This window comes from Triticum urartu, chromosome 4A, assembly GCF_056163025.1.
Source record: "Triticum urartu cultivar PI428250 chromosome 4A, HENAU_Tu73, whole genome shotgun sequence".
Lineage (NCBI taxonomy): Eukaryota > Viridiplantae > Streptophyta > Magnoliopsida > Poales > Poaceae > Triticum > Triticum urartu.
The window spans coordinates 214,821,507-214,832,120 of record NC_141876.1 but is presented as its reverse complement, the minus strand read 5'-3'; positions in this window follow the sequence as shown (position 1 = coordinate 214,832,120).

Sequence of the window (10,614 nt, the reverse complement as noted above, 5' to 3'; positions counted from 1 at the left end):
TAGCCAAACAACGGTTTTCTAGGACAAGGTGGGTTAGAGGCTTGGCTTAGCAATATGGGAGGCATAATATAGCAAGTGGTGGGTATCGCAACATAGGCATAGCAATAGAGCGAGCAACTAGCAAGCAAAGATAGAAGTGATTTCGAGGGTATGGTCATCTTGCCTGAGATCCCGCAAGGAAGAAGAACGAGTCCACGAAGGAGACAAACGGATGTAGTCGAATGGATCCTCACAAACGCGACGTTATCGGAACCAACCCGAAGAAGCAACACCGGAAATAAGCAAAACACATAGTAAACAACCACCACATGAACATGGAATGATGCACAATCAATTATGATGCATGTCCGGTTTACTGAAGCATGGCATGGCAAAGTGCACAAGCAATCCTACAAGTTAAGTGGAGCTCAATATGCAACGAGTTGCATATTGACGGGACACCACTTCAATCATTTAGTTCGATCTCGTTTATGTACTCAACTATATTAAATGTTGTTTAACATGGCAAGGGGTGAAGCACAACGAAACTACCTATCTAGGCAATTTTAAATGAGGCCCAGACAACAAACAACAAGTCCGGAAACTCCTCATGTGCAATATTTTAGGTTTGGTACTGTTCTGCCCTAAAGCATATTTTAGAGTTGTTAAGCATGCAAAGTAAAACCACCATGTTAAACTAGGCATTTTTCTACCCCATTTACATATAAAGTTTGTTAGGTTTGGAGGTACGGTTATTTAGTTATGAAATAAACCGTTTTACCATAGCTATAGGCAAATTTAAACAAACAACATATTTATCATTTATAACATAGATGAAAGTGGCATATTATTAAACTAGATGCAATTCTAAGCATTTTACATATAAAGTTTAATTAATTCTGATGCATGGTTATTTAATTATGAGCAATGAGAGAAAATAGGATACTTCTGTAATTATGAAATGCACTAGATATTAGGAAAAACGTCAGCAGTGAAAAAATGTAGCCGAGCCGAATCTGCTCTACCGGGCTGCACAGGACAGTGGGCACCGGGGGTGGCCCCGCCTAGTGGGCTGAGGCCCAGTTGGTAGGGAGGAGGCAGGGCAGGCCGTCCCGCTTGCTGGATCGGGTCGAGGCAGACCAAGGGTGGTCAATGCGCTCGTGCCTGTACAGAAGAGACGCGGGGCGGGGTCATCCTGCTCGAGCAGAGGCGAAGCAGAGCAGCTTGATAGGGGCGCAGCGGGCATGATGCAGAGCAGCAGACGAGCTCCGGCGAGCGGGCAAGGCGGAGGGAGAAGGGCGGCGACGAGGACCACTCCGGCGAGGCAGAAACTTGGCGCGGGGTCACCGGAGGAGCGACAGAAGAGTTTCTGGACGGCAGTGGCGATGCTGCTCTTGCGGCTTGGACGGGCGACCTGCGGCAGTTCGCAGGACTAGGAGCTCGGGGAGGATCCGGGCGGCGGCGGCTTGCAGCCAGGGAGGAAGGTGATGTGGAGGAGCAGGAAACGACGAAGAAGAGGCCGATTCGGGGCGATGCAGTCAACGCGCGGGGCGGTTGTAGCGACTGCAACTGCCGCTCGTTGCAAAGGAGAAGCGGCGCAGCGAGGTAGATGCCACGGCGGGCGCGACGGAGGCCAGGACGGAGGTCCGGCTGGGTGCGAGGGCGTAGAGGAAACCGGCAGATTGGCGTCCACGGTGGCCCTGCGAGGAGCCAGCGATGACCCGGTGGTGGGCATCCATGGGGTCGGGGAAAAACCTGGGGCGGTGCCATGGCTCGATCTGTCGCAAACAGTGGAATAAAGGTGAGGAACGAGGGGAAGTAGAGGAAGGGACGAAGGTGAGCAAGGCGCGAGGAACTCCTCTCCGGCACGGCGGCGGTGGCGCTCGTTCTGGTTAGAGGAGGAGCTCGGGCGTCGGGGGCGACCACGAGGACGGAGGAGGTTGCGGCTTGCTGGGGATTTGGGTGGTGCAGAAAAGATGGGAGGTGGTCGTCTGCGGTGGAATGGATCTGGGAGGGGTGCGGCTCTAGTTGGCTGGGCGATGGGATCGAGGGAGATTGAGTGAGGGGATCCCGAGAGGATTGGAAGTGGTGGCGGGCGACGGGACACCTCTCCTAGATTTTATGGTTTGATCCGATTTGGGTAGGTGTTGGTCTATATATAGGGACAAAAAAATTAAGTTTGGACCCTCCGATCAAAATCGGATGGTATCGGATAAATAGGCTAGGGATCCCAATGAAGAAAACGGAGACGTTTTGTAGATGTTTGTGGATGATCCGGACACAACGGTGGCGACGGTTCGGGTCGGGTTCGGGACAGCTTTCGGATGCGTGAGGGGGTCGATGCACCATGCAAAGAGGGTTTGATGGACAAGGTCAAGTGTGCGGTTGGACTGCAAAGAAAAAAGAAAGCAACCCGGCAACCGTTTTTGGAGACCAAAAACGTCCGACGTTAGACCGACTATATTGCCGCTATAGTTAACCGTTGGGCCATCAAACGAACTCCAAATGCGATGAAATTTGGCAGGAGACCTACTGACAACATAAAAACACCGCATGCCAACTTTCAACCCATTCCGAGAACATTTTACGGCCACTTATAAAATAATATTTCGGACATGCCGCGGGCGCGTGCAAGTGTGTCTGGGCTCAGAACGGACAATGGAAAGAACTAGGGGAACCCGGACGGATGCATGTTTTGAAAACATGCAGATGCAATGCGGATGATGACATGGCAAGATGCAACACGCAAGCAAAAGACAAGACAACAACAGCAAATCACTAGAAGACACCTGGCGCAACGGTCTCGGGGCGTCACAAATTGTGAATTGGGAACCGCCTTAGAATGTGAAGCAGCTCCGAAGTTTCCTTGGGCTTGCAAGCTATTGTCGAAGATTCGTTGAGAATTTCTCTAAGATTGTAAAGCCTCTTTCCAACCTCCTCCAAAAGCATGTGAAGTATGTCTGGACGCCTGAATGTGACGTGGCTTTCAACACCCTCAAAGAGAAGTTCGTCAAAGCTCCAGTTTTGACTCCTCCTGATGAATCCAAACCATTCGAAGTTTTCTGTGATGCTTCCCTGCAAGGTCTCGGTGCTGTGTTAATGCAAGAGAAGAAAGTTGTGGCCTATACCTCTCGCCAGTTGAAGCCCAACGAAAAGAAGTACCCCACTCATGACCTCGAGTTGGCGGCAGTTGTCCATGCTCTTTTAACATGGAGACGTCTCTTGTTGGGAAGGAAAGTGGACATCTTCACGGATCATAAGAGTCTCAAGTACATCTTCACTCAGCCCAACCTCAACCTCAGGCAGACTCGTTGGGTCGAAATGATTCAGGAGTATAATCCGACTATTGAATATACTCTAGGCAAGGCCAATGTCATTGCTGACACTTTGAGTAGGAAGGCTTACGGGAACAGTTTGATTCTCAAGCCCTTCCAACCGGATCTTTGTGAAGATTTCCGCAAATTGAACCTCCAAGTTGTTCCTCAAGGATTTTTGCCAACGTCAAAGTCTCTCCTACTTTGGAAGATCAAATTCGTGAGGCACAACTTCTTGATGCAACGGTGAAGAAGGTGAAGATTGGGATTGCCAAGAGCCAACCCAAGTACAAGTATTATCGCCCTGATGACAGAGATACTCTTTTCTTCGAGGATTGAATTCTTGTTCCTAAAGGTGACCTTCGTAAAATCATTATGAACGAGGCTCACAATTCACTCTTATCTATTCATCCTGGAAGTACAAAGATGTACCAGGACCTCAAGTAGTCATATTGGTGGACCCGAATGAAGCGAGAAATTGCTCAGTTCGTGAATGAATGTGATGTCTGCATAAGAGTGAAAGAAGAAAACCATCGGCCAGCTGGTCTCCTCCAACCTTTGCCACTCCAGAATGGAAGTTTGATCATATTGAGATGGACTTCATGACTAGATTTCCCAAGTCCAAGCATGGCAATGATGCTATCTTCGTCTCATCGACAAGCTCACTAAAGTGGCTCATTTTCTTCCTATCAAAGAATCTATCACCTTCGCCCTCCGTCGCCCTCCGTCGCCTTCGCGCATCCACCCGCCGTCGCGTCACAATTGCACCGCATCACAATTGCACCGCGCCCTCCGTCGCCTTCACGCCTCGCTGCCTCCACCCGCCGGCCGCCTCCGCCCGCCTTCGCGCCACCCGCCGCCGCCTTCGCCCTTCGCCAGCGCAGCTCGCCGGTGACCGCACCGCAACCGTGCCCGACGACCTCCGCCGCTCCACCATGAACGCCGCCCGTCGCGCGCCTCGCTAACCTCGCCGGACTGCGCCGCCGTCCCGCCGTCCCCGACTACTCTGGCAAACCCTCCAGCTTTGGCGAGCCCCTACTCCAGCTCCGGCCGCCGTCCCCGTCGTCTATAATGAGCTCCGGGGATCCTCTAAGCCCGCGCGCGAGATCCAGATCCGGTCAAACCCTAGGTTGACCTCGTGTTTTCCCTAAGTCCCTGACATTTTCTAGCCATGTTCTTTGCATCATAACTCCGCATCTGTAGCTCCGTTTTGTGCGTGCCATACATCAAAATGGTCATCCGGATGTGCTCTCCATTTTGTTCTAGTGTTCCATGCTTGTTTGAGTCCATCTTGTTGCCCAAATTGTTGATGCAAGAGTGCTACAAAATATTAGTTCCTGATTCTTATCAGATTATGAGCATTTTTCATTTTTGCCATGATTATTGTGTGCTTCATATAGTCATGAGTTCTACATGTGTTTTGGGCTATGCCATGCCATATTTACAGGGGTGTATGCCATATAGTTTTGTGATCAATGTGGTGAATAGCACATGCATGCAAAGTAGCTCTCGTGATATTGCTGATTTCAGGGACTTAGAATTTCACTAAGTCATTTCCCTGTTGTTATTTTAATGCCATGTACTCATGTTGCTACAGAGAGATCCATGCTTCTTTTGAGTATGTTCAATAAGGATGATTTTGACATATGGTGATGCTCTATCCATCCATGCCGCTGTTTGCATTTATGGAGTGCCCTAGCATGACTCAATCTTGCTCTACTTTTGCTATAAAATATTCCTAGCAGATTGTTTTTACATGTTAATCAATTTTGCCATGGATGTTGTAGTTGATCCATGCATGCTATGAGCTTATTCTTGCTTTGGTTAGCTTCATAATCATGTCTTCTTGCTGCTTGTATGCTTAGTTTGTCATGCAATTCCTTGTGATGAGTGAATCGAGCTCGCAAAGAGGCCTTCATAATTTTGTTTATCCCATGTCTAGTTTTCTGCTAAGACTGAATATGTTAACTAAACTTGCTACGTTTACATGGGTGCCATCATATCTTCTGATCCTTTTTGGCTTATGGTCAGTAAGGGACTTTTGTTATATGCTTTGAGTAGATTCATTCTGTGCCTTTTTCTTCCATGATATTTTCCTGTAGCATGTTGTTATCTTGCTCTAAACATTGCTTCCTGATGTTAATTCCTGACATGTTAGTATTTTCACCAAGTCTGTGATGCTGATATCTTTTGCACTTTTTCCATGCTTGTTTGAAGCTGCTCTTTTGCGATTTAGCCATAGCTCAGTGTACATCTTTTGTCAAGCATCTTGAGTAGATCACTTCCATGTACTTTGTTGCTATGTTGGTATTCAGTAGCTTAGTTTCTTGTTGCATTCTAGATGGCATCATGCTGTTAATCGCAGAATTGTGCCATTCTTGTTTTGCTTACCATTTGAAAACCGTGCATCCGATTCCGGTGTTCTTTATATTGATTTCGACTGAAATCAAATCATCTTTCCAGAGGCACTCTTGGTTTGCTAAGTTGAGGCCTAGTTCAATCTTTTCCTTCCGGAGCACGCATAGGCATTGCATATCACATCCCGCATATCATGCCATGTATTGCATCATGTTGCTTGCGCATTGCACCGTGATTGATTGTTGGTCCTTTGCTTGTGTTCTTGCTTTGAGTAGAGCCAGGAGACGAGTACGTGATCGAGGAACCCGTTGAGTACGCTTACGAGGATCAAGCTTACGTCAACTCGGAGAACTTTGCAGGCAAGATGACCATACCCTCGAAATCACTTCTATCTTTGCTTGCTAGTTTCTCGCTCTTTTGCTATGCCGCAATACCTACCACTTGCTATATCATGCCTCCCATATTGCCATGGCAAACCTATAACCCACCTTGTCCTAGCAAACCATTCTTTGGCTATGTTACCTCTTTGCTCAGCCCCTCTTATAGCGTTGCTAGTTGTTGGTGAAGATGGAGTTTGTTCCTTGTTGGAACATGTTTATTGTTGAGATATCATTATTATATCTTGTTTACTTTAATGCATCCATATACTTGGTAAAGGGTGGAAGGCTCGGCCTTATTCCTGGTGTTTTGTTCCACTCTTGCCACCCTAGTTTACGTCATACCGGTGTTATGTTCCTTGATTTTTGCGTTCCTTATGCGGTTGGGTTATAATGGGAACCCCTTGTCAGTTCGACTTGAATAAAACTCCTCCAGCAAGGCCCAACATTGGTTTTACCATTTGCCACCTAAGCCTTTTTCCCTTGGGTTCCGCAGATTCAAGGGTCATCTTTATTTTCAACCCCCGGGCTAGTGCTCATCTGAGTGTTGGTCCAAAACAGAGCCACTTGCAGGGCCACCTCGGGGAAAGTTGAGGGTTGGTTTTAGTTGTACGTAGTGTTCATCCGGTGTGCCCTGAGAACGAGATATGTGCAGCTCCTATCGGGATTTGTCGGCACATTCGGGCGACTTTGCTGGTCTTGTTTTACCATTGTCAAAATGTCTTGTAACCGGGATTCCGAGTATGATCGGGTCGTCCTGGGAGAAGGAATATCCTTTGTTGACCATGAGAGCTTGTGATGGGCTAAGTTGGGACACCCCTGCAGGGTTTTGAACTTTCAAAAGTCATGCCCGTGGTTATGGGTAGATGGAAATTTGTTAATATCCGGTTGTAGAAAACCTGACACTTAAACTTAATTTAAAATGAATCAACAGCATGTGTAGCCGTGACGGTCTCTTTTCGACGGAGTCCGGGAAGAGAACACAGTCTCGTGTTATGCTTGTACGTAAGTAGTTTCAAGATCACCTCTTGATCACTTCTAGTTCACGACCGTGCTTTGCTTCTCTTCTCGCTCTCATTTGCTTAAGTTAGCGACCATATATGCTAGTGCTTGCTGCAGCTCCACCTCACTACCTTTTCCTACCCATAAGCTTAAATAGTCTTGATCACGAGGGTGTGACATTGTTGAGTCCCAGTGACTCATAGATTACTTCCAAAACCAGATGCAGGTGCTGATGATGCCAGTGGAGGGTACGCTACCGAACTCAAGTGGGAGTTCGACGAGGATTCAGGACGTTACTATGTTTCCTTTCCGGACGATCAGTAGTGGAGCCCAGTTGGGGCGATCGGGGATCTATGCATTAGGGGTTTTCTTTCTTTATTTGGTTCCGTAGTTGGACCTTGATTTGTATTCTAGATGATGTAATGCTATATTTGTGTATTGTGTGAAGTGGCGATTGTAAGCCAACTCTTTATCCTCTCTCTTATTCAGTACATGGGATGTGCAAAGATTACCCCTCTTGCGACATGCCTACTATGCGGTCATGCCTCTAAGTCGTGCTCCGACACGTGGGAGATATAGCCGCATCGTGGGTGTTACAGTCGTCGTGCCGAGGAGGTTTGATAAGACGGGTACTTCGTGAGGAAGGGCGCCTCGTCGCTGCATGGAGGTGGGCCGATAAGCTCCAGCGTGGCACCGATGAGGAGCTCCGGTGGGCGCCCAACGAAATGGCAAGATCGGCCGCGCGCGTCCGCCAGCAAGAGGCAGATCGGCACATCAAGCGTTGCGAGGAGGAGTGGGCGGAGTACTGCCTCCGCACTGGGAAGACGCCGCGCACCAGGGAGTTGCTGGCGAGGGGCTGCCGGAATACTGGCCCCAGGAGGGATTATTAGTTTTAGTATTGTTTGTTTTCAATTTTATGCATTGTACATAGTAGTTAAGTATCCTCACGTATATGTGATGATACTTAACTACTACGTAAAATGCACATATTCTGTGGTGAACTAATGAACATTTAATATATATATATATATTATGAATTCCATTTTCTATTAGTTTTTGTATACTAATTTGAATCTAGCTATTATCGTCCACATATACAGAATGGATAGCGTATATACACACATTGAAACAGAGCAACAAATAGAGCAATACTATGATTGCTGTGAATACATAGCTATCCACGTCGAAACAACTTTTCAAAATAAAACGCGTCCACGAGACCATGACCGGCAGCCCTTGCCTACGGTAGATCTTGGCTCTGCCTGAACTCATGCAGGTGTTCGTCCAAGCGGTTGACACACTCGCGGTACATCTGGAGCGCGATCTCGAGCTCCAAGTTGGCTATTTCATCGAAGATCACCAGCTCGAGGATGCGATGGCCATGTTCCTCTACTGCGCCCAGGTGGACACCTGGGCCAAGGAGGCGGTCGAGCCTACGGACTAGCGCATTGGCATCCAGCGGGCCGCAGACAAAGCGAACGGCGGCACCCATGCGAACGGCGCTGCAGGCGTCTGGTGCAAGTACGGCGCATCCAGACTCTAGTGCAAGTACGGTGCTGAGGGCCTCTGCCCAATCCAGGCGAGGAATGGGGGTACTGATCAGACATGTACCCAACTACGACACAATGTCAATAGCAGGCAAGCGCCGATGGATTCGCTCTTGCTGTGCGCCGTGCCGCACCTTTCGCTCTACGGCGCTCCAATGGTCTCGTCGTGCTGCGAGGCGCAGCCTATCAGCGCGGACGCACCTAGCTTGCTCTGTGGCGTGCCATCAATCATGTTGTGCGGTGAGCTGCAGCCTATCGGTGCTGACATGCCTATCTTAATCCGCGGTGGTCAAGCGCCATGTGCCAAAGGTCTGCTGAACCCTAGTGATGATGTGCATCACGGCGTCGTCCATCGGGTTGCCGGGGAGCGCAACGGCCTCGACGGGCCGTGGCTCCTGCTCGTTTTCCTCATCGACGAGGTTGATGGCTGAGGCGGTGCTTTTGTGGGTTGGCATGCTTGGAAAAGGTGGATGTGCTACAGGCTGCGCTTGTCACCTCCGTGCGTCGCGCGCCGCCTATGCGCAATATCGCTGGGTGGCAGGAAATAGGTGAGGAAAAGGCGGCAAACGGTGGCGTGTTCATAAAACGCCATCAATTAATGGAAACTTAGCATAGAACGAACATCAAGCTAGCACAAGAAGGAGATGATGATCAGATGAACACGGACCACACTAGGGAACTGTTTCTGTTATTATTGGTATTCGCACACATTTCTGATCACAAACATCTAGTTGTATTGAACCGTTTCTGTTCTCTTGCCTCAACACAAACTGTTCATCCGAGTGAACCGCATGCCGTATATCGGACACACCTTCATCTGGCTGCCCATTTCTTTTGTGTTGCCTAATCACAAACAATTCATCTGAGTGAACCATATGCTGTACATCACACACACCTTCATCTGGCTGCCCGTTTCTATTGTGCTTCCTCATCGCAAACATTTAATTAAGATGAACCGTATGCCCTGCATCGCACACGGAACTAAAATTTGAATCGTGTTTGATGCATCCTCCATCGCAAACGTTTTGCACCTTTTTGATGGTTTTTTACACCACCGTTTGCGATTATGGCATCGCGCACAGTCTTGTCGAAGGGTCTCTGATCGTAGTGTCACGTTAGTAGCATCCTGCAGTAGTGGGCGTTGCATGTAGATATTGTTCGCATTTGAATTACAGTCATTAAATAGCTAGAAAATCACTTAAATTTCTTTAAAAGGTGAAATGACCCCTAGAATTTTCAAAATTTTCACATTACAGTTGTAGTAGTGCATGTTAGCCGTAGAAAAAAAATTGAAGGCCGTAAGAAGAAGCTATCTCGCGTTCATCATCAAACATGCATTGTTCCCTCTTGAAACCACAATCCTTTTAGTGAGTTGCTCCAGTTTGTGAGGGGTGTGTGTCCAAACTTTCATCAAACATGCCTATTTCTTTACCACATCATCTTGGTGGCATGACATTACATCAACAAAGGTTTCATGTGTTTCTGATTTTTTTAGAATTAAAATGCCATGTCACTCCATGCTTAATTGTGTCATGGCCGTTAGACCAATATGTTTGAAAATTCCTTCCAATTCACTTCACATGGAATTAAAATGCACATAAGTACACGAAACAAGTTTTCAAACCATTATGGATAGCTGTTGCATGTACATGTAGTTCAAATTTCAATTATGATCATTAAATGGCTAGAAAATCACTTAAATGTCTTAAAAGATCAAATGACCCCTGAAATTTTCCAAAATTTGACATGACAGTTGTATTAGTACTACAAATTTCTCGTTCATTTGAAACACCATCCGTTGCCACTTTACTCCAAATTCGGCTTTCACAGCTAATAAAAAATATCTACAACATCACACACAGTTGTTTTCTAGGAACCGTTTGCGATTAAAATATCTGGGTCTAATTTAGTCTCCCTCCTAAAGCTTCGTCGGCTCATCTGCTCTAGTGTCGGCAACCCCCGAATCCACGAATCCCGATCCCCATTCCGGCACCCCCTTCTTGCAAATATGACACCGTGGAAACGCTTCATGAAGGC